This window comes from Marmota monax, unplaced genomic scaffold (assembly GCF_021218885.2).
Source record: "Marmota monax isolate L192 unplaced genomic scaffold, Marmota_monax_Labrador192_F-V1.1 WCK01_AAM20220418_F8-fsc00037, whole genome shotgun sequence".
Lineage (NCBI taxonomy): Eukaryota > Metazoa > Chordata > Mammalia > Rodentia > Sciuridae > Marmota > Marmota monax.
This window is the reverse complement of record NW_026693245.1, coordinates 14,612,580-14,633,379: the sequence shown is the minus strand read 5'-3', so window position 1 is coordinate 14,633,379 and position 20,800 is coordinate 14,612,580. Positions and strand designations below refer to the sequence as shown.

Sequence of the window (20,800 nt, the reverse complement as noted above, 5' to 3'; positions counted from 1 at the left end):
TAGCAACAATAAATTCCATCTTCCCTCTCCAAGTTCTGTCTACTTCACTAAGAGATTTTATACCTCCACCCAATATTCTCCAAGTTCTTGCTATGCCTCAGAGTGAAAAACGCATTTAAAAGCAATCTAGTAATTGTCTTTTCCCCTTTGTCAGCTTAAATTTCATAGGAATGAGATAGAAATTTAATGGCACATCTTCCAGCAACCAAAGCATCAAAATACACAGCATTCCAACTTGAGAAGGATTATTACAAATAATGACCACCACCATCAAATAATGCTATCTCTAATACCGAATGTCATTTCCTACTCATCCAAAGAGTCCGTGAGCAGGAGGGGGATGAGAGTGGAAGTAGGTGGAGATGGGGACCTTGTGCTCTGGTCACCGAGGTCATGTATCCTGCTTGGACTATGCACCTGATGCTCTGAGGATGGAAGCAGTCTGGGCCTGTTGAAGAGGCTGGCAGAGGCAGGCAGAATGGAAAGAGGGGAGTTTGAATGAGCAGTTGTGAGGTGAAAGAAACATCCAGTAGTGGTGTTGTTGGGAGATTTGAAAGAACATTCCACCTTACCCATTCCCCTCCCCATCCCCTCTCTCCCTCCCCCCAAATCAATGAGGGGGAAAAATTACAGTTCTCCAATTCATTCTGTGGTTCTGCTGCTCTCTGTGATTGGAAATGCCAGTGCGGGGAATGATATACATCATGTGATGAAAAGAAAGTACAAAAATATTCACCCACAGCTAAGAAATGCAGCTGCCTCTGCGGCAAAACCGGCGGCTCTTCAATAGAACAGAGCAACACCACCCAAGAGACTCGACACCAACTCCCGCTCCGAAGCAATTTTGTGAGCCCAATATTGGGGATTAGAGCTGAACATGAGAGATCTTATGCCACAAATCACTCTATACCCAATGCTTCTGCTACCTACTCTGCTGTCCCCTGGGGAGAATCATTAAGCCTCTTTGTGTCTCTCTTTAAAATGGGAGCTAAATTAGTAAGTTACCACAAAGGAGTGTTTTCTTAATTACTTGCGTACAAATTACTTGACATTATTGAATGAAAAGTATCAAGGAGAATGCAAGCTATTACCGTGATTATTTTTGCTCTAATATAAAGCAGCAAGCCAGAGCCCTTTCTATCTCTGGATTATGTTTCAGATCAGTGATACTTCAGGGAATGGTTTCCTAAGGCTCTGACCACCGTTAGTACAAGCAGCATTTCAAAGGTGAATTGAGAGAGGCCAGCATCCCGATGCTGAGTTTTGATTGATGTGGAGGTACAATTGGAAAGAAAGAACAGATCCAGGAGAGGAAATGAGGGCATGAGCAATGGCCTCATCCTGTGTGATCACAGATGAAACTACTAGTCCTGGGTAACCAAGAGCTGCCTTTTGCCCTGCCATTGGGTATCCCAGACTTGGTAGTGAGGGCACCCAGATAGATGGTTGCAGGATGACACTTGAACACCCATTTGTTCTGAGGCATCAGACATGCTCACAGGCACCAGAAATAAACATGGACCAACCCAATGTGATATTGCTAGAGAAGACAAAGAGAGAGGCTTTCCTCCAGGTTATCTCTAAGGGCAGGTGGAAGAAGGGATGCAAGAGGCCAAATATAAGACAAATACAAGAAGCACCCTTTCCTCGAAATCCTGCCAGAGCCAAGCCAATGTCACAGTGAGCACACCCATCCTAATGGGTGGTGGTCCAGCCCAGGAGGGATCTATGAATAAACCCAACCTGCCTAGGGAATTCAAACTAATAGTGATTGACCCTGATTTGCTCTTGCATCTTTGAATCACGCTGTGATTGTGTCTTCATTAGGAATGTGGGGTTAAGAGAAAGTGACACAATACGGTAATTATGCTAGAAAATTGAGTGACATTAGAATCAGGCCTTGGAAGTTTTCTGTGGAATTCCTTTGATCAGCCATTTACTCTGTTGGAGATGGTACTGCTGGATGCAGTCCAGTGGGATGGCAAGGGAGAGGAGGTCTATTACTCACTGAATCTCTCTTTTATACATAGAGTTGTTTATATACTTTCTGAAAATTCCTTCTTATGAATTCCAGTATATTATTTTTCCTATTAATGTCTTAATGATAGTGGCAGGAGAATGTTTAAACCCCATTTCGCTGATGACTCTCTCTGTAGAAAAACTCTCTCCTCCCAAATGCAATTTTCTGTCCATTCATTAATTGTACTGCTGCTTTCCTAAGTTTATTTACTGCTTCTAAATATGTATCTTAATTTATGCCTCTAGTCCCCCAGGGAGCCTATAAAATGTAAAATCTTATATAATAGCAGAAGCAGTCACAAATATTTTAATATCCAGGGCTGCTTCGGAATCCTAATTTTGCAGATGGCATGATGTTCATTTTATAGCAGCTATTGAAAACTAATAAATGCCATCCACATCACTCAGCATTGTCAATAATCGGCCAGATTGTGTGCCGGGGGATGCTGGGGAAGCAGGATCGGCTCTCAGCCCATCCCTTACCAGCCTCCAGCTGCAGACCCCGTAGCTGCCTTGCCTTATCAGCTGCCATGATTCTATGCAGGTCAGCAACAAGGCGAAGCTTTTTGAACTTCTAATCTGCCAGTGGAGAGATACTTGCAAGAGGGTAATTGCTGTGCAGGGCATGCAGGGGAGGGAGGTGAGTGCATCTTCTCCCCTGATTATTGAATTTGCATTCCTCAAATGCAAGAGGGGAGCAAGGGAGAAGGAGCCGTGAGGCCACCACCAGGTCTGGTCTGGAAGTCAGTGGAGAAGTCATACATCCCATATTGTAGGCCTTCTTTTTAATTTTCTTTCTTTCTTTTTTTTTTTTTCTTTTTGGTAAATTCTCTCTTTAAGCAAAACAAAAGCTCATATGATAAGGGAACAGTAAGGGGTTCAGAAACAGATTCAGTGAATTTATCATTTATTCTTTCATTCTTTGTTTTGCCAAGTAGTTATCAAGTTTCTACTGTTTTCCGGGCACCGTGCAAGATTATGTCTGTGTCTATGTGTTTATTTGTGTCTCCATAAACTTACATTCAGTGAGAAGTTATGTCACACTTCCCAGTGATCCCTGCCCTAAAGGAACTTATAGTCTCCAAGAGAGTTTTTCCATAGAGTAAGCCAGAGTAGGAAGTAGTAAGGGCTGTACTAGAGCAGAGAAGAGGAGAGAGTCTATTTCCAACCTTGAGGATGGAGGAAAAGGTAGGAATCCAGATAGACTGCCCTGGGGAGATGACACCTGGACTGGGTGTTATGGGAAGGTGTCATTTGGCCCTCTTGGATCCTGAAAGATCAGTTGATGTCAAACAAAGCAGAGCTCAACTCCCTCTTTTCCTTTCTAATCTTCTGGGAGCTGGTTGCCTTCTTGTGAAAACTTCTATGCTTTTCCCTTTTACAGCTGTCTTTGCTGTTTCCTTGAACTGGATTTCATCTGGATGCAAATTCAGAAGGAGCAGGAGGGTAATCTGCTTTTAGGCAGTCCCGGGAGATGGTCTGTGAAAGCTGCGCAGAGCAGCGTATCCAGAGTCTTGATGAGATGCATTAGTTCAGAGGAGGCAGAAAACGGCTGGCCCCAGAGCAGCTTGGACGCAGAGGAGCAAGTAAATGGTTCAATGGAGTTTTGTCTTCAGATTCATCCAAGTCACCTAGATGGGAGCTATAGAGAGAGAAAGCCTGGCTGCCGGAACTCTTTGTTCTGCAGTCACCTGGCCTTAAATTACCTGAATTTTTTAAAAATGAAAAGTTGTGCCCATTGATCATAATTTTATCATTTGGGAATCTGCCTAACACCCAAACCCAAAAACAAATGGATCAGATCTAATCTTTCAGTGGGCTGCTTCTTGCCTTGCTTTCCCTCTGCTTTCCCTCCCTCCCTCCCTCCCTCCCTCCCTCCCCGGAGCTTGCTTTCTCTCTTTCTTTCCTCTCCTTTTTCCTCTCCACCCTCCCTTTCTTTCTCTTATAGTTTTTTACCAAAGATATAAAATAAATGATTTTTTTTTTAAAGGAGGCTGCGTGGGGTGAGGTGGGGAGGAAGAAGTCTCATACATTGCCCTTGACAGGAAAGAGGAAATCTCCACTGTCACCTCCATAGTTTTCAGTCCCCCTAGAATGAGGAAGTCCCTGAATCATAGAAACATATCAGATAAAGCCTCAGGCTGTGGTGTGAAAGAAACACCAAGTTTGAGCCAGAAGGCTTCCCATCCATCTGTACTCAGGGACTCATAGAAAGTTTTGGGCCTGGTCTTAGGGCAGAAACAGGAATTAGGCACATGGTGGAAGAAATGTTTTTTTGTGTGTGGAAGGAACTACAAAATGTTAGAATTGGAAGGAACAAGAAGGAACATCTTCATCTGAAAGGATGAACTGGGGTGTCCATCCATAAGAACACACTGGAAACCAATGATCTCTCTGTTCCAGAATGGAAATGACAGGGCTGGTGAACAGCACTCATTTCTGCCTGGATGCTGTGCACCAAACCCAGAGTGGAGGAACAACCCATTATTATTATTTTTTTTAAGATAGCAACCACCTCGTCAAGCAGATAAGGAAACTGAGGCCCAGAATAGTGAGCTGATTTGTTCCAGCTCCTAGAAATTAGCTGTAGGTTCAAGAGAATCCAGAAAGAGGTGAGAAAATAATGATGATTCACATTCTCCATCTCCCTAGTCAAGCACTCAGGTGAGTGCCTCTTTTTGGTAAGCTGCAAATGGCTGAACATTTCACTCTTCCCAGGGACAGCAGAAATAAGTGGTGTCCAAAAGAACTCATCTAAGCATGTGTTACTGCACTCAGTACGACAAATATGACCCTGATGGTACGCGCCCAGCTGACAGTCTCTGGCAATTCATGCACCTCTCATTCATGGTGGCATGGATTTGGTAAGGAAGGGTCTGAAAAAGAATTTGCAGACCCATTCATTGGGTGACCCAGCAAACTAGGATGGGGTTCTGACATGGCTGAGTCAGTCAAGAGAGGCTGCCCAGCAGCTTGGGTACTATTCAGAGATGACTAACGTGGTGATTTTATTGTATCACAATATATGTTTATAAATATATAATATAGAGCATAAATAAAATATTTATATTAAATATGTAGAGTATATAAAATTTATATATATAAGATAAATAATATCATTTTATGTATATTAATTTGGGGGGGAAGCATATATACTTGAGTTAGACTAAATTAAATGTATATATGATATCACTTGACTGTAATATCACTTATTTTTAAGGGAGTTAGAGTGAAAATTAAAGCCAGAGTGTGTGGGACTCCCTGCCACTAATTGAGCTGATCCCAGTCAAGAAGGAGGCATGGGTATATATTCAACAAATAGTAGCTGTTTTTCCTCTTCTTGTGGCAGTTGAGTTTCAGTAGCCAAGAATGTGGACTGTTATTCTGGGGACAAGTATTTGAGTGACGAGACTGTAGTCTTGGAAGATTTATAGGAGAAAGACAGAGCACCCTGATTCCTTGCCAAAGGGGGATTCAATGATCATCCTATAGGGAGACCAGTGACTAGGATGAGGGACTGTCAAATGTCAGGAGTGGGCCCCAAGTGAGAGGCCTGTTCCTGATGCAGTACCACTGAGGTAGGTAGGAGTAGAAGATGAGGCAACAGGAGTCCAGAGCACACCAGGCACCCAGAGACCATTGGAGACTCCACCCCACCTTCAGTTTTGTAAGAGAAAGCCTTATTGGAACCAATGCTGGAAGCAGCCATGGTTGGGCCTGGGCACTGGGCCAGAGAACAGGGTGGCTGTGGAGGGACGAGGGATCAGGTGTCCAGAGTGATCTGGAAGTACACCATTTCTACAGCCCCATGGGGACATATTGTTGCTGGCACCATTATTCCTGGAGGGAGATGAAGCAGTGGCTTTCCACTGTGATTGAAACAAAAGAAAGGAGAACACACTAAAGTTCTCCAACACTGAAAGGATGAACTGGGGTGTCCATCTATAAGAACACACTGGAAACCAATGATCTCTCTGTTCCAGAATGGAAATGACAGGGCTGGTGAACAGCACTCATTTCTGCCTGGATGCTGTGCTTATTCAGACCAAACCCAGAGTGGAGGAACAACCCATTATTATTTTTTTTAAGATAGCAAATTCTACTGTATTTAAAATAATCATCCCAGATAAGTGAAGAGTTGATAAATGAGCTCAATCTGCATAGCGCCTTGTAAGAGCAGAGCTGTGTGTAATTACACAATTGCCCTGGGGGCTGTCGCTTTATTCTGCTGAGTAGAAAAGGCAATGCCTTGTGAAATGTGAAGCCAGGGCTCTTGCGGGTAAGCAAAAGGAAGGATTTCATCCCACCCATTGCTCCCTTTGCTTTGTCAGAGAAACTCCCCAAAGAGAAACAAGGTATTGTCAACTCTAATTGAAGGGGTCCAGCATTGCCTCTGGAGATGCTGTGGGACTTCTTATTTAATACACACACACAGCCGTGTGGTATAGGCCCTCTGACAGCCATAGTTAAGACAGGCAAGTTTAGAGGATTTTAAATCCACTGAAAAGATAGAAATCACAATGAGAGGGAGAGTGAATGCAGGTGCAACTGAGAGAAACCAAAACCATGAAGGGAGGTGAGAGCCACCGGGAAAAGAACTGCCTCCATCACCGCCATCATGAGCTACGCATTTCCCCTTCTCATGCTGAGTTCTTCCGTGAAGAAATCATTTTCTCAGTCCTACCTTTCTTTGTCCTTCATTACTTATTAGGTTTTCTTTTTCAACCTATTGGATTTCTCTTTTCAAACCACCCTCCCAGTGGAAGAATGCTGAAGGCCCTGGACACATCCTTTTTTTCACACTCAGAGAGAAGACTGAGGGCTCTGAATTCAAATCTTTGGGAACTGTCAGATCAGAGGTCTGAAAAAGCATTAGAGAACTAAGGTTCTTCATTGTGTTCCACGATGGGCTTCTGCAGGGCACCTCCTTCCCATGCCCCATCCTGCCCATTTTAATGTGAGCCAGATCATTTCCCATTAAAATTGGATCATGCGCTGCACTTTGATCAAAAGTTTATAAAATATTTTGGACATAATTTCATAAGTTACAAAATGTTATACAATGGAGGTCAAATCTCACATTCTAAAATTCTTTGGATACTGGGTGGTCCAGGAAAGCAATAGCTTGATGACATTCCAGGAGTCATTTAGAAGGCCCCCTTTCAACTTCAGGAAAAATATTGCTGCTAAAATCATATCACACCAACTAATATTCACAATGGGGTCCTCTCTGGTATTCTCTTTGGTTATATAGTAGACCCTTAGGTATCTCCTCAAATTCTTTTAGTAAAAGACACTTCCTGAATTTTAGTAGGGTACATGGATGTTCATTTTTTTAAAAAGCCTACATTTTTGTGAGATATGTGGCTAAATTTTAACCAATGGGAAGTCAGCAGAGATTCCATATCTTACTTTTATTACTGAGAAGCAAATGGGAAGGCAGGAACTAGGGCAGCCACTTTAAGAGAATAACCACTAGAGGATATTTGTCCAATGCCAGAGGAAAGAAAATGGAGGGCTGTGGTAGAGAATGCTTGGCAGGCATCAGAATACCTTAAATGTTCTAGTCACTTTGTTCACAAACAAGGCATATGATTGAAAAAGTCATGTAATTCCTCAAGTCTTTGAGCCAATCACATTTCTCAAGGTTTTTAGTATCTTCATGTACTGAATCCAAACAGTAAGAAGAGCTCAGTATCATAGGGCTATTATGGGGATGGTAGAAGCTATTTGAGAATCAGGAGTCATTTTAAAACCGAAATAAGTTATGGCTGATACAATTATAGGCAAAATGAACTTCATCTATGGAGTTAAAGCAGATCTTTTGATGAAGATATCCCGTAGGAGGAGCTTCTCAACTCAGGATTCTACAGTCTCACTGTTCAAGAGAAATCGTGTCAAAAAGAGAAAGCATTTGACCCCAAGACCCAAAGCTTGCCCAGGTTATGTATAAGTGGCCTTCTATGATGCTGTCCCCTTTGAAAAAGGAAGGTTCTGCTGTCATCAGCAGCAGACGAATTTCCCATTTTGACAAATTCGATGAAGAACATTATTCTGCCTAGAACCAGACAGATATATAACAGCTGTACCATCTTGTGACAAGTTAGTTGCCATGGTGGGTATCTGAGGACCTGCATGTGTGAGGTTCAAATCAGAGACGCTTGATACTTAAAATTCAATGTCAGCTGTCTGTGATCCTGCTCACCCAATGTGCTTTAGTGTGACTTCAGAATGATCTAGTCCATCCTTCACTTGCCCGCTGTGAGGCTCAAAATATCGAGGCTCATAGAATTCCCCAAAGCATCCAAAGGCCGAACATGTTGTCTGGTCTTCTGCATATATCTGAACACAAAATTGAACATCACCATTTTTGATCCATTTTTTTTTATCAGTACCACTCAAGTTTCATGAGGCAGTTTTTGACCATCCCCCAAGGTTTGCTGTAAACTTTCTGAAGCAGGAAAGCATGGGAAATGATTTTACATGGCACATAATAGCAAGAGGCAAGATCTCTTAAAATAGGCAGTTTCAATGCAAACAGAAAATCATCACTGAGGTCTTATCATATCGTTATCTATTACTTATCTTATTCTTAAATGATTAAATGTAACAAATGGCATTTATATGGGTTGTTCCACTGAGTAGCCCTGTTAAGAAATGTATAAAGATGCATAAAGATGCAAAATTTATACATTTATGTATAAAGATTTATGCATCTTTATAGAATGAAAATAACTTTTGACACAATATAAAAGGAAAGAGAAAATAAAGTACTATTGTAATTATTGTATACCACTGCCACAGACTCAAAACTAGGCATAGACTAGTTTTGGCCCAGAAACAAGATTGTTGAAATACCCTATTTCTCTAGTTAGGCATATGTTGGAAGTGTCATCCTCCTCAAAGTAGAACATCTGGTAAACTGTTGATTTGTCTTCTCTTGGTAATTTCATAGGTTAGAAGTTGGAGACAGCAATGTGGAAATTTCTATTTGATTTTCAATTCTAACCAACAAGGAAGAACTGGATAGTGTTATGAAAATGATAAATCTCTGGCAGAAATTGGCCCCATTATCTTGAAATCCATGATAATAAAGGGAGATTTACTAGCTTAGCTTGGTGAGAAACATAACATTTATAAAATATTTTATATTAACTTAGACAAAATATATAATCTAATAGATGTAGTTTGGGGTGTCTACCTCAACAATGGTTCATTTTTTTCCAGGAATTTTGTCCTTCAATGATGGGTACCAGTCAATGATGAGACCAAGAGATCAGCCTAGACTACCATGTTTGCATCCCACAACCTGAATCAGGGATGACCTCCAACCAAGGTCAGCCAGTGGCTAGATGGCTAACAGAGTGTCTAGTTGGTACACTTTAAAGCTGAAAGGTTGTAGAGAATCAGAGGTGATTTCTGTAATACAGTGAGCCAAAGTTAATCCCTGATGAAGCTATAGGGGAGCTGAGACAAAGAGAAAGTCAAGGAAGTTCAAGTGTAAAGAGAATAATGGAACAATGGCAGATTACATGGAGACATATAATTGGAATGGGGGTGAGGAGGGAGAAAAAGCTAAGAGACAAGACTCCCTAAAGATGAAAACTTCATATATTTTTCTTATTTATGTAAGTGTCAAATAGTCTAAATTAATAGAGAAGGAGGCAGAGACAGATATTAGGATCTCAGTTACCAACTCTGAAGTTCCACATTTCCAGCCCTGTGAGGTCCAGTGGTGCTTTACTTTACGCCCTTGAATATTTATTATTGCTGGATGAGGCCTGTCAATAAGTGATGGATCTTTTAGGGAATATTTTTGTTTTTAAATTTGAATTGGTCGGAGTGGGTATTTGTCAGTTATTACCAAAACATCCTGAATCTTTACTGGATGTGGCCAGAGATTGTAAAGATATCCATCCATACAGTACAGATTTTTCACTTTAAGTTCCCTCCCTTGAATCTCTGCAGAGCAAACATTCTTTGTCTATAGTTCTCTGTCGTTGGGTCTGCGACCGGTGCTTCAAGAGTTGTCTTTCAATAAGGAATCATTGTAGAATACCTAACAAGATGTCCTTGGCATTCAGTAGCCTAATTGTGGCTTCTTTAAATAATTCTTTCTCATGCCTCTTCTTAATCATGGTTCTATTCCTCAGACAGGCATTCATGGAATATCATTCTTCCATCTTTGATCATACACTGTGTTTATTAAACTTGTTTTTTAAGCCTTTCTCCATCTCAAATGGAACAATCCAGAAAACCACAATTTCTCCACTAACAAGGCTTCAAAGTTCAAATGAGTCAGCCTTTCTATGTGAGTGACACTAGAGTCAGACAATTCAGATTTTCTGGTTTCTGAACACAAAATGGGTGTGTCATTCCACATACCACTGCTCATTCCACATCGCCTCCTGGAATACAGCTAGAGGGGAAGCAAAGGTAATTAGCTATTCTTCTAATCTTTTCACCAAACTCTTAGATCATGTTATTTGGTGATACCAAGTTTGGGGATATTTCTTTATTGTGTGCAGTGTCAAAGTGGTTCTTTTTCCTAGTGTGTTTTCTCACTAGAGGTTGTACTCATTTAGAAAATGCGGACTGGTGGGCCACAGTTATCATATTTGTAAAATGGGGATATCATCCTGGTGGATAATCCATAAATTTATTTAACTTCTGATTATTTTATACAATGTTGAAGTCAAAGAAGATTAAGTAGCAAATGGAAAATGGAGGGTATAGCTCCAGCCAGTATGGTCCATCCAGCTCTGTCAAGATTTGATCCAGATGAATTTAATTTATTTGGGGAAGAGACAGACTGCTAATTAGAGTCATTGATGTTTGCTTATGGGATCTTTTCAAAAAGATAAAGACATGACAAATTGAAATATCTAGATCTTGTCCGGTAGGTTTAGAGATTTTGAAGCTGAACCATGTAACAGGCCTCTGTCAAGCTACACTGGGAAAGCCAACAGGGAGAGAGTCAATGCCTTTGTTGAATTTCAATCTGCAACTCCTGTTCAGATACTTGTTTCCCTCTTGGAACAATCCCCAGTGGGAACTCTAACCCCTTCAGAACCAAACTGATGACTGTGTAAAGCAGTTCTCAGATGATTTGCTTGGTGCAGCTCACAAGCATTGAACAAGTGCTACCTGAAGGAAACTCCTTGTGGTGATACACAGCTGCTGTTGTCGTGGTGTGATCCATTTTCCTTTCAAAAGCCCCTTTTGCTCTACAATTTATAGAAACTGACTTTAGAAGAGGTAGTGCCAGTTTGACCCTTCAGTTGTCCAAAGAGAAGAGAATCAAGTCTGTCTTCTCTGTCCTTATTCTTTTCTCTTCCTTCATTTCCTACCTTCCTTCCTCTTTACCATTTTTCATCAGCTTATATGGCCTGGGACTCCTCGTCTATTTTTTTAAAAGAGGAATTCAATCCATTAAGAAGGCATTTTAAGATAGAAATTAACTAGAGATTTTTAAAAATGAGTACCACTTATCAAATGGAAGGAAAGTAAAGTAGGATGCCATACTTGGGCTTGACTTGTCCTCCTGAAGGTGGGGAAACTTGAGACTAACCACAAAGTTTGGGGCATCTTTAGTAGGTTGTTCTTGGCTTTGATTCAATGGAAGAAGGTACATAGATGTTTGCTAGTTGGAAAGCCCTCTAGACACTGGCACTCCCACCAGGACATCATAGACAGGACATCCAAGCCTTGACACCAACCCTCCTCCAACCTAGCTCATTCTAATCCATGCATTGCACTTTACCAAGTCCCAAGGGTTCTGGGTAGCAAAGAAACCAATGCCGTGGAAAAGGTGATCCAAAGGTGACCCAAACCCTGGGAGACAACCGGAGCCCGGCACACTCGTGACCCTCATAATGAGCCACTGGATGGCACTGTGGGTCTGTGCAAATGTGCTCAGAAGGACATTTATCTTTCTTTTTAAAAGGCTGTTTAGCTTTGGCAGGTAATTTGGCACATTTTGAGTTGAAATGTGCCAAATGATTTGGCAAATATTTCACTTACCTCTGAAAATAGGCACACCTGCTGTTGTGGCCTGCAGGGAGTTGGGGGAGGGTAGCATTCACCCCAACTTCCTTGTTTCTAATTTTAGAACTGAAAACAAGATTTTGGTCAAGGATACATAAGTCAATCCATTTTCAGTGTGGTACCATGTTTTAAAGAAATGGAAAATGTTTCATGTTTCTTAAGAAACCAATCTGTCCAGGCTAAAGGGAGAATTTTTTGTCACCCCAGTGTTGTCTGTTTTGCCAATACCTGGCACATCTGGCTCATGACCAGATGGAAAGGGATTTGGTTGAAGAACAATGTCTTCTAATGGTCCTCCAACCAACTAGGAAAATCTGACGCCAAGCTTTCCAGTTCTAAAGAATTCTCTGCCCAATACTTGGTGTTTGTTAAAGAAGAAAGCCAGGCAACATAAGAACATCTCAGAAAGCAACTCTTGGCCATAATGAAGTCTCTGCTTTGCTGTACATGATAGTGACATTCACAGTGGATCTTCCCTTTCCCATGGAAGAATCCAAGTGACAGGCTGAAGCATCCTTACACCAGCCTGCATGTCAGGCCAAGTTCAAGCTGGTACATGAAATTTAACTCCATCTCTTACATTATTTGCTACTCAAGAAAGCATATTGGGTTACAAATGAATACAAATGGTGTTATCATTGATGTAACTTTAAATGTGATCTAGTTTTTAAAGTGGTGAAACATTTGCAAACCCAATCACTGTGGCTCATATATCTACAAAATGACTTGGGATCACTTCCTAAGTGGCCAAGCCACATGCTGGGAACAGGTGAGTTAGAGAGAAGAGATTCAGAACTCCTCTTTTTGAGTATTGCCTTATCAGGTACTGACTAGTAAAAGAGACATCTTGCTGTGGCAAATTTACTCATCTTTTGAAATATATCAAGGAAGCATAGCACTACAGAATGACTCTGGCTTTGAGTTTTGAATCTTGGCTGCAGGTCCCAGGTCTACCAATACCAATTATGTGAAAGTAGGGGATGATTAAGCCCCTACCTTGTTTTCCTACGTAAGCCTAAGAAAGGCAACTCACATGAGCTCCCATGGCTAGAAAATAGGGGAATTTTCTTCAGTTTAGGCATCTTTAACAAATTTAATGTGCTCTTTTAAAAATGTTTTTTAATTGTAGATGGACACATTTATTTTATTTATTTATTTTATGTAGTGCGGAGGATGGAACCCAGTGCCTCACACATGCTAGGCAAGCCCTCTACCACTGAACTACAACTCTAGCCCTTTAATGTACTCTTAGTGTGTATTAGGATAATATGTAGAAATTATGATAGGAGGATACATTTGTTCAAATAAAATCTAAACTATGTACTTAACAATTTTCTTGAGTACAATAAATACCAGTGTAAAAAGAAAAAGAAACTCTTCTGGGAGTAAGATTTTTTTTTTTAAATAATGTATAGCTGTCTAATGATGTATATTTGCTTTTTGCCCTTAGATTTTATTTCGGTGCAGATTATTCATAAATTTTGATCTGTAAACACCTGTTTGTTTGTTTTTTAACCATTCTTCTGTGTCATGGTACTTCAGGGTTTTGTCATATGTGGCCAGATGAAGAACATCATGGAAGTTGTAGGTCACCCTGATAAGAGGTTTCTGTGGACTGATAGGGCAAGAACCCAGTTGCAGCAGGCTGAGAACAAAAATGAGAGATGAAGCACTAGTAGCAGCAAGTACAGTCGACCCTTTGTGACTGCAGGTTATGCCTCTGTGGATTTAACCAACTGCAGACTGAAAATACTCAGAAAAAAATACATCTGTATCGAACATGTACAGACTTTTTTCCTTGACATTATTTCCTAAACCAAATTGTATATCATTTACATAACATTTATATTATATTAGGTATTATCAGCCATGTAGGGATAATTTTAAAGATACAGGAGGACAATTTAAGTTATTAGCAAATATTATGCCATTTTTATCTAAGGGCTTGGAGCATCCATGCATTTTGGCATCCATGAGGATCCTGGGACAAATTCCCTCCTGGATGTTGATGGAGGACTGTAGTGACCACTTTTATGAGGAGTCTGCTTTAAAAGGAGGCAAATAAAAGTCTTGTAGCTGGTACCTGAAATCCAGGGAAAGATTTATTTTTTAAGAGATACAAGATTTCTTTCTAAGATTCACCACATCAGGAGGAAATCATGGATATACCTATTCATAAACATATCTGGAGTTTTGACCAAAAGATTGAAATCTGGTTGTAGATCTTGAACTCAATTAAGACCAAGGTCATCTTCCTGTCCCATGCCTCGAAGCAGAGTTGTCAGGGTTTTCAGTGAGCTGATGGAGAAGGGCCCAGGAGCACTCCTTTTTCCTGCAAAGTTAGCAGGTCTTTATTTAGCAAACCATTTCAGAACCGGGAGATAGTGTCATCCAATTTCCTCATTAAACTGACTGAGGTATCTGAGGCTCAGAAAAATTACATCTTGAGATTTTGTCTCAGAACAGTGGTGGATAAAGACTAAGAAAATGACTTTAGGTGTAGAAAACACCTGGGTTAAAATTCCAACCCTACCACCATTTATCACCTCTGAGAACTGAAGTCATCCTCAGTGTTCTCATCAATTGAGAGAATTGTGTGATATTTGATAAACAAGCATCCTAAGGGGACCTTTCCTTATGGGGTTGTTGTAAAGATAAACAGATAAGACAAGCAAAGTGCTTAGTACAATGCTGACAATATGGCTATGCTAACCACTAATCTTAACTAATATTAATGTAAACATAAATGTTATACATAAATGTTAACTAATATGATTAAATGCCAAACATAAAAATTAACTAATATAATCATTGCCATCATGTGAGAATTTGAATACGTGGAAATACTACAGTATAAACTTGCATGCATAGAAAACATTTTTAAAATGTTATGGAGAGTTCCACAAGTGGAATGTAATAAACACCAAAGAAGGCACACAGGCCACAATGTTTAGTCTGAGCCTTGCTAAAGTCCATAACCAGCTGTAGTCACCTTATTCAAACTCTGTAACTCATAATTGACTTGAGGCTAGATGCCCTTCCAAACTCTTATGTGGCCTGCTGATACACAATTGGTATCTTCTGTATAAAGACTTCAGAGCCACCTCCCCACTGGCTGGATGCTGTTTAAATTTTTTCTCTCATTTTTTCCCCCTGGCTTTCCCTTTTAAAGCCAGCCAGAAGTTTAAGTAAAGCTGGTTGTGGTTGAGGGCTGCCAGGTGGCTGACAGGAGCTACAGCCAATCCTCTTTCAACGCTTCAGAGTTGGCCGGATAGGGATGAAATGGGAGAGATGTGAATGCAAGGCAGAAAGAAGGAGGGGGAGCAATCAAGAAACGCAGCCCTCCCCCGTCCCACTGTGTGCCCTAAAGATCTGTTTGCCTCCAGCAGCCTGGCCAAGCTGGGTCATCAAAGCTGTTGAGTGGGCGCCTACCTTTGTTGTCACCTCTTAGCTGGGGCACTGGGAGGTTATCAGAGATTCTGTTTGTAAACGTCAAAGTAGCTTAGAATGTTTGTTCTCTCTCTTTGGGACTATTTACAAAGAAAAAAAAAAAAAACAAATTCCTAAGCCACCACTTTGCTCAACCTTTCCTATGTTGGTTTTTCTTCTCACTGGAGATGAGCCACACAGGCCTGAATCAAAACCAATAGAACCGCACAAGTTAATTGGAGTCTTGAAAGGATCAGGAGACCTGAAACTCAGCTTGATAAGCCCCCACAGGGCTTGGAAATGAGTCTCATGGGAAGAAAAAAAAAATCTGGTTTTCATTGTCCCATGGATCCACTCACCAGTTCTTCATAGTAATCTTTGACATATAACTGAATGCTTGGTTTTAAATAAACAATATGTTTATGCTTCTGCTTTACATATATTGTGGAAAGAGTGGTTGAAATGGAAAATTTAAATTTTAGAATCTTGGGCTGGGGATGTGGCTCACGCGGTAGCGCGCTGGCCTGGCATGCGTAAGGCCTGGGTTCGATCCTCAGCACCACATACAAAAAAACCCAAAGATGTTGTGTCTGCAGAGAACTAAAAATAAATAAATAAATATTAAAAATTCTCTCTCTCTCCCTCTCTCTCTCACACTCTCTCTTTTTTTAAAAAATAGAATCTTTCTACCTACTGACATAAGTCATAATATAGTAGGAAAAAGTAAAAAGGTTGTTGTTTGCTGGATCTGAGATATATGTACATTTTTTTCTTCTCATTTAAATATAAAACAGTGTCATAATATCTATAGCCTTGCTCTAATGCGCCCTTCCTATATTTTTTAAAATTGCCCTTTCTAAAACTTACTTTCTTAAAAAAAATGTGGTTACCCCTGAAGAGAAAGTTTTCTGAGTTCCAAGCAGTAAGAAATTTGATAAGAAACTTATTGGAAGCTATCACAACATAAACAGGAATTCCAGCCTGGGATGCTGAGTGGGGGAAATAGAACTGTTAACCTGTAGTCTATCAGTTGAATTTTGGCTCAGGATGTAATGACACAAAGTCATTACCCCCTGAAGGTTCATGGTCTTTGGGGAAATGATTGTTCAGTGGTTTCAGTTCCATCCCTAACAGCTCAGAGTCTTCATCAAACTGGCTGCCATTACCATTAGAGTTAATTGTCACTAGTGCAGCCTGGGACAAGGATTGAATGCAATGGGAGAGTGAAGTGCTTCGCCTATACTGCTAAAGGTAGTCCCTGAGCAGCTAAGTACTGTTCTCCTCCCAGACTGATGAAAAACTGTATTGGAAAACAAAAGGAAGTCGTGAAAAATGTCTATTCATGTGTTCGGTCACAAAGTCTTGCTTTTCACACAGAATCATATTTTAGTAGCAGGTGTAATTCAAACTGTATTTGATTCCCTTCTGTGTTCAGGCCATACAAAAGTGCAAATCAGCTACTCTGCTTCCAAGGAGAACCAGTTTCTCTTTGAGAGGGTACCGTTAAATCTTGAGTTTTTTCAGCTGGTAGATTTATCTTAACAATTGCTTATCAGCAATAAGAAGTCAATGCTGGTTTTTTGGGAGAGTATCCATTGGAGAGCTTTTAAAATTGACTTTAGCTAGACATTTTAGAGACAAAGTTTGTTCATTTCCTTGTTTATTGTAGGTTGTATTTATGCTGCAAATAGCAACAATGATGTAGTTTTGGAATAAAAGAGGCAATTAAATGTAAATAGGAGATTGAAATAACCCTAGTCTCTTTTCTTCACATATTTATAAAAGATGTTTCCTACTCTTTAACCTTATCCTGTGAAACTCCATAAGGGCTTATGGACAACTTCTTTTCCTATTGATGTTTCTAAATTGGTGACATGCAATTACCTTTTCCATACTCGTACTGCAGAGTAAGCTGAATTTTTAAATCATATACTTGTAACTGGTTGAAATCTTCCCTAAGTATTAAATGCATGTTAAGTGTCTTGAGTGTTGATTTTAAGATGTTTAATTCTTTGCTCTCCTGAGCAAACTAGTCTTATTGGAAATTTCTTAAGAAAGGTTGTTGCTATGCTAACCATTTCCTGATCTTTGGAACTACTACCTGATTATGTCTCACATTCATGTTCCAAAGTTACCAGGTGAACCCCAACCAATGGAAAATTATGGCCATGTTCACAATTTAAGAACCAGAAACTTGGAAATTGAAAGTAGCCAGGTAGGCAGGATGGGACAGATGGACTTTTATGATGTGGTAACATGCTCAGTGATCTCCTTCATTGTTAGGTTATGTGTAGGACAGTCTGACACAGTTGGGTAAGTTCCAAAAAGTTCTGATTCAAGGACTTGAGAAGAAGTAGCAACTGTATGGGTCATTTGGGTATTTTTATTTGTTTTAAAATTGGCCAGGTATATAAAGGGAATCATTACTTAGAGAGCTGTCTAAAGCGTCATACACTCTTACGTCTACGTCTTCCCCTCAATATATCTAGCCATGGTTAAATCTGCTAAAACTTATGGAAGATGAGCAATGTTAATGAGAGAAGTCACACTGATCCCAAATGTATCGGTCAGAGAAAGCAAATCAAATATATAAACATACATAGGTACGTATACATATGTATGTGTATAAATAAATATGTATATATATGTGTATATATATATATATATATATATATATATATATATATACGTACCTATGTGTGTATATATAATATATATTTGACTTTCTGTATTTCTATAAAAATATATAGAGATTAGAAATATCTAAATATCAATAGGAGATATTATTTATCTCTATGTGTTTATATATGTATTATCTGTGTATATATAGATAAGAAATTTCTTAGAAGAATTGGCTCTCATGATTATGGAGGCTGAGAATTCCCATGAATGGCCATCTGCAAACTGGAGAACCAGGAAAACTGGTGGTGCAATTCAGTCTGAATCTGAGACCCTAGAAATTGGGGTAAAGGCCCCTTGTATAAGTCCTAGAGTTGTAAAGGCAAAGGACCAGGAGCTTTGATGTCTAAGAATAGGAGAAGATGAATGTCCCAGGTCAAGAAGAGAGTGAAAGTAGCTTCCTTTCCTCCATCTTTCTGTTATAATCAGGCCCTCAATGGATTGGACAATGCCTGCCCACTTGGTGACTTGGTGAGGATAGGTCTGCTTAGGTAGTCTAGGATTCAAATGTTAATGTCTTCCAGAAACACCTTCACAGACAAACTCAGAAATAATGCTTTATCTGCCATCTTGGCATTCCTTCACCCAATCAAGTTGACACAAACAGGTACATGGGAAGGAGTGAGTCAGGGGCTCAACAGGAAAGGCTCAGGGGCAGAATTGAATCTGAAAGTTACAAAACCACAGTTTGGGGCATGTTCATCCATAAAGAACATAGAATCAAAGACCAGAGGGCCAGCATTGGAGCCCTGGGCACAGTGGCTTTTTTAGAAGAGAGCAAAAGGACGAATGAAGGAAATGAAGAAGGAGCACTCATAAGGAAAGCAAAGAATTTTACAATGTCCCCAAAGCAAAATAGTTTCAAGCAGGAAGCAGTGGCCTACAGTGTCAATATGGCAGAGAAGTAAGATAAGGATGGAAACATCCATTAAATATGTCAATACGGAAGCCATTAGTGACTCTGGGGTCATGAGGCAGTTCCCATGGCATAGTGGGGCAGGAGCCACACTGCAAAGTAGAGAACAGAGGGAGATGAGAAAGTTGGGCTGTGAAGGGAAATAAGAAATAGGGAGGTCACTGGAGTGATACTTGGGGTTAAAAGTCCCATTTTAACTTCTGTTTTTAAAAAACAGGCCTGGGACTGGGATTGTGGCTCAGTGGCAGAGTGCTTGTCTTGCACGTGTGAGGCAATGGGTTCAATCCTCAGCACCACATAAAATAAATAAATAAAATAAAGGTACTGTGTCCATCTACAATTAAAAAAAAGTAAAAGAAAATAATAATAGAGAGGCCTGAGACTGTTAATACTCCTCTCTGTTAGAAGGAAGAGGGGCTTGATATACAGGAAGGAGAGTCAGGAACTGAAGGAATGAGGTCCTATAAGTGGAGACCAAGGGGCCAGATGGACTGAGAACCCCAAAGCAAGAAGGAACTCTCTCCCCAAAGCCTCGTTGGTGGGAGGGAAGAGAAGATACGCCTAGGTCTAGATGCATTTGTGGGGAGGGTAGAAAAGGAAAAGATTTACAATAATACATATATATATATATATATTTTTTTTTTTTTTTTCTGCAAAGAGAAGTTATGGTCTTCTGCAGAGAATTACAAACTGGAAAGAAGAGAGGTTTTAAAAGAAATCAAAGTCTGTAATAGGCACTGGGGGAAGGGGAGAAGGAACTGACTAGATAGAAGGAGCTAAGCAGCAATGTGTCTGTGGCTGAAACCTCTAGTTTGATTAGAAATATTGACCCCAATGACTTTTAGTTTGTTTCTCAGACCTAGAATGTGTCCCCAACTCATGTCACAAATATATGTTGTTGAACAATAGAGGGTTAGAGATTGAGAAAGTGTGGAAGCGTCTAGAGCATTTGAGAAGGAGATGAACAACAATAAAAGATATAAAATAGGTTAAGATGTTTTTCAGGTGCTGCAGTGGCAGAGGCCTTGCCTAGCATGTGTGAGGCACTGAGTTTGATCCTTAGCACAACATAAAAGTAAATAAAATAAAGGCATTCTGTCCATCGACAACTACAAAAAAATATTTTTAAAAAGATGGTATCCAGTATGCATATCTTTTAGCAAAACATTACTTTCATCTTGTATCTGAAACAGCATCATTTTCAGTTTATGGTAATCACTACTTTGACTTTCTGTCTAAATAAGAAACTGGTCCCATAATTTAACAAAGCAAGAATATATTACCTCAGATTGTACAGTTTGTTATTATTTTGAGTGCCACCCTCCCCCAATGCCATGTAAAAAAAATCACTTTTACCAGTTTTATTTTGGTGACCAAAGGAATGTGGTTATTCCATGATTCTTCAAAACGGCTTAGCCACTTTGGTAATTGTAGTAGTGAGAGGGTATTTTTACATCCTTTAGTTAAATTTAAATCTTTGTTAGGATTTATGTGTATTTTCAACAGTTAGCTCCTTTTTTAAAATGTAATTGTGATGGAGGAATTTCTATTTGTTTCACTTGGGAGAAGGAATGACTCACGATGAGAACTCTTTCTTTCTAAAGGCCTTTGTCACCCAGCTAACGCTTTTCACGTATGCCCTTTGCATGATCTCTTTAAAATTTATGGGAGGTCAAAGAATCTTTAAAAACAAAGACAAATAAAACTATT

At 40.0% G+C, this 20,800-nt stretch overlaps 1 long non-coding RNA gene across 1 annotated transcript in view; it reads left to right on the top strand.

Annotated features, from left to right (window-relative positions):
* The window catches only part of LOC124100666 (uncharacterized), a 46,097-nt gene that overhangs the window by 9,338 nt on the left and 15,959 nt on the right, over positions 1-20,800 (top strand). The window lies entirely within an intron of this gene.